Genomic DNA, 4,443 nt, shown 5'->3' on the forward strand with positions numbered 1-4,443 from the left:
GGAAGTGAACTATACTTATCAGCCCTTTAAAATTTTTTTGTTTTGAGCCGAGTGTTTTGGCACACTCCTGTAACTCTAGCACTTGCGAGGCAGAGTTGGAAGGATTGTTGCAAACTCCAGACCAGCCTGGGCTATGTAGTGAGTTCAAAGCTAGCCTGGACTATATAGCAAGACCATCTCAAAAAAAAAAAAAAAAAAAAAAAAAAAAAAAAAAATGTGGAGACAAGGTCTCACCAAGTGTTGCAGGCTAGCCACAAATTTACAATCTTCTTATCTCAGCTTCCCAAGTAGTGGGGACTATAGGCATGTATCAAGAAGTCTGGCAAGTGTATTTTGAAGGCTACTTAAATTATACTTAGTGAGTTTACCCACAAAATTATACAAAATCTTGTGTATTTCTTTTTTTAAATGTATTTAATGTATTTGGTACAGAGTCTCACTACACAGTTCAGACTCATAGTGATCCTCCTGTTTCAGCTTCTCCAGGGCTGGGATTATAGGCATGCACCATAATGCCAGTCTTGGTGGCTGGCTCAGTGTGCCCAGGGTGGGGCCAGCAGGGCATATGGTACTGGGGGTGGAACCTGGATCCTTGCCCTTGCCTAGATAGGTGCTTAGATCGCTGAGCTGTCTCTGTGGTCCAAGTTTGTGTATCTCTCATGTGTTAAATTTTAAAACATGTAGCTCTTTTTTTAAACATGTATTTAGTATAGGGTCTACAGGATCTCACTACACAGATCGGATTCATAATGATCCTCCAGTTTTCAGCCTCCCAAGTGCTGGGATATAGGCATGGGCCACCACGCCCATTCTCAGTCCTTATCTCAGGGTACCCTGAGGGCGGGGCCGGCATGGCACACAGGGACTCGAACCCCCATAACAGGTACAGCTCTGATTCTTACTGCAATTTTATGATAATTGCTTAGAGTGCAAAATAGCACTTGGCTGGTAAAATTATAAATTTTATAGTTGTAATGAATTCAATTTGGGTTAAGTAAAAATATGAGTGGTAATTTAATAAAAGTGTTATAGACCATTTGGAAAATAGCATAGCCATCACATCTCACCTGAAAGAATGCTAACTTTGTCCCCTCAGAGCCTTCCTTTCTTCCTTTCATAGTGTTCTGTTTTAACATCAGAACTAATTAAGAGATGTTGGCTTTTGGCAGTTTTTGTAGTAGATACTCTTGCTGACAGTGAAATGTGTGTTTTAATTTTTAAGATTCACCTGCTTTTTCTAAGTGTTTTATTGAATAAGACTTTTATTCCTTAATGGATAGAACTAACAAATTCTGGAGAAAATAGTGAAGAATACTTAATGTGGAACAGTGCAGAATTATGAATGTATTCTAAATTTAAGGTCTTAATCGTAAAAACATTTTATAAGGACTCGTGTTCTTGTTTTCGTCTGATTAAGGTATGTTTTTAGAGATTTGAAGTTATGTAGTAGCTGTTGTATATTTCACAAATATGAGTCAGGTGAGCAGTGATTTAAGACTATATTGATACTGTTTAAATGATTTTCTTCAATTTTAATCTTTTATATACTTGTTTATCTAATCCTTGTTAATAAAATCCAATTGCCTGGCCAGCTACAGCTTTAAATAAAATAAGTATAAAGACTTGTATTTTCTAAATGAAGGGGGAACATGAGTTATTACAGGATTAGTTCAAAATAAGAAATATGAGTGGGAATAAGAATTTATGAAATGACATTTCTGCTCCAATGCTAAGTATTCTCATGCTAAATGAACTTTAGATTTGGAATTTTAGGAATTTAATGTTGCTAGCAATTATAAGGAACTTATAGTTGTTTTTTTTTGTGTGTGTTTTTAGGACAGTTTTTCCTCAGAGTCAAACCCCTTCACCATCTCAAACCACAGTTTCCTAACAGTGTTCTGCTGTGTTTCTTAACTTCCTAGAGCCTGTTGAATGTGCAAGTTTCTAAATCAAGACTTATTCAGTAAAATTTATGTCCTTTATTTCTTGGTACATATTCCATGTAATCTAAATCAAAAGTTAGAACACAAGGTCAAAAAAATTTGGACAGGGAATTGAAGTCCAAGGGCTAGCTATCCTTAAGTTTTATTTATAGCAAGTTAGAAGCAGTAATTTGATGAAACTGTAAGATTTATTGTGCATCTGAATTCTCCTTGTCCTTAGTGTTTTTCTTTTCTTTTTTTTTTTTGCGGATCCGGGGATTGAACTCAGATCCTTGCGTTTGTCAGTCAAGTGCTTATCCTACTGAGCCATCTCCCCAGCCCTTAGTGTTTTTCAGTGTCCTATTTAATCCATGCTGTTGAGCTCAACTATTTAAATGAGTGCAATAGGTACATACAGAGGTAGTTTGAATACATGAAAGTTTTTAGAGCTGCTTCTAGCCTCTGAGGCATTACTCCTAAAAGGGGATCAGGAAACGTGCTTACTGTGGCAGAATAAGGTACTGCTGCAGTTAGTCAGTCTGCCATTGCCCAGTTCTGACCTGGTAGAGATGGCCTGGACGGCTGTGTCAGTAGCTGAGACACCTTGTGCAGCACCTGCTTGTGCAGTATTTTTGGCTTTTCAGAAACGTAGAGCCCCCACACCCAAACAGACAAAAAATGGAAAAATGTATGAACCAGTTTGCTCAACAAATACCCACTACCTAGGGGTGTAGGAACAATGGTGAAGAAAATAAGATCCCTGCTTTCCTGGTACTTATACATACCAAGGAGGACAAATATATTTTTAAAAAATATCCAAGATACTTTTAAGTGTAGTAAACTCATCATAAGAAACTAACAGATTTTGGCTTGAACTAACGGTGGCTATGGCAGCACCAAGAGCAGTACCAGCGCTGGAGGTGAGATAGTGAACAGGCTGCCCTTATACTCTAAGGTAGAGAAGAGCTAGAGTTGAGCTGAGGGAAGGAGAACACTCCAAATAAAAGTGAAGAAGCTGGGCCAGCCAGACAGCTCAGGGGACTAAGGCGCAGTGCCGGGGGTTCCATCCGCAGCATGCTGTGCTGGCCAAGCCCCTGGGGCGCACTGAGATGGCAAATGAGACTGGGCATGGTGGCGTGCTTCTGTAATCCCAGCGTTTGGAAGGCTGAAAACAGGAGGATCACTACAAGCCCAATCTGTGTATTGAGACCCTGTAGACCCTGTACTTAATACATTAAAAATGAAAAAAAAAAAAAAGCTATAGGGAATGACCTGGAAAATGAAATAGGAGAAGGAAGACACCAGATCACATTGGCTTTGGGCGGGGGGAGATAGGGAGCTCGTAATGTATCAAAAGTATGTTAAACAGAGCTATGCTGTGGGTCTTTGTGTGGGCTGTAGACTTGGGGGGGCGGTGGGGTGAAGAGGAAAAGTGCATGGATTAGATTTAGGATTTAGTAATTGGGGGTGAGAATAATAGCGTGAAGGGAGGTACACAGTGTGACTTTAGGTACTTGGCTAGAGAAGGTGGGGAGTCCTTGGGATAGACAATAAAGGGTTTGATGTTCACAGTAATTTGAAGTTCAATGTTAGGCACAGATGATCACATTTATGAATTTATCAATTACAATGCTGACTTGAAAGGCCCTTAGGGTTTTTTTTTTTTTTTTAATTTGGGACACTTTATACTTGCCAGGGAGGCACTTATGCTGCTTAGCTATATCCCCAGTCGTGTTCTCATAAGTTTGAAACATGAGTTAGACTTCCAGAGGAAGATGTTGAATAGGCAGTGGGCTAAATTTATGTGAGAGTCATGAGAATTGTCATACAGATATTTCTTTTAAAGTGTTGAAGCTAGAAATTGCAGAGATAAAAACCAAAGAAGAGGCTGGGGAGATGGCTCAGTAGAATAAGCACTTGCCTGGCAAGTGCAAGAGCCTGAGTTCAATCCCCAGTTCCGCAAAAAATAAAAATAAACCAAAGAAGAAAGGAATTTTGGTCTATACTCATTGAGAGATGGTTAGTGCAGTTTGAATCTATAGCTGAGTATTGAATAATCCGGGTGCTAAAGTTATGTCCATCTATAATCTGAAAGTGTCTGTATGGTTTTTCAAAACTGATTTGCGCTGATTTGTTGATGGGTAGTGTTAGTTATTTTGATCACTACTTTTTTATAGTAGTGTTATTTAGTTATGTTGGTCACTACTTTAAAAAAGTCTGGACATTGTTTTGTTTTAATTATGAGGTTTCTGGTAAGTACTTCTTGTACTAATTAGTACTTTCAAATAAGTACTAATTTGTTATGCAAGATATCTGATCTGTAAGTTCACATCTGTGTATTAATTTTCACCGAAGCCAAATGTTTCCTCAGATTCTTTTTTGAGGAATCTCATTTCTACTTAGGATGAGGACAAAACTATTTAAAAACTTATAACCCAGTATTCATAGGCAAAAAACTGGATAGGTAGCAAAATATTAACATTAATTATCCCAGAGTGAGATTGTGTTTGATTGTTTTGCT

The sequence above is a fragment of the Octodon degus genome, unplaced genomic scaffold, assembly GCF_000260255.1.
Source record: "Octodon degus isolate 3935 unplaced genomic scaffold, OctDeg1.0 scaffold00002, whole genome shotgun sequence".
NCBI lineage: Eukaryota > Metazoa > Chordata > Mammalia > Rodentia > Octodontidae > Octodon > Octodon degus.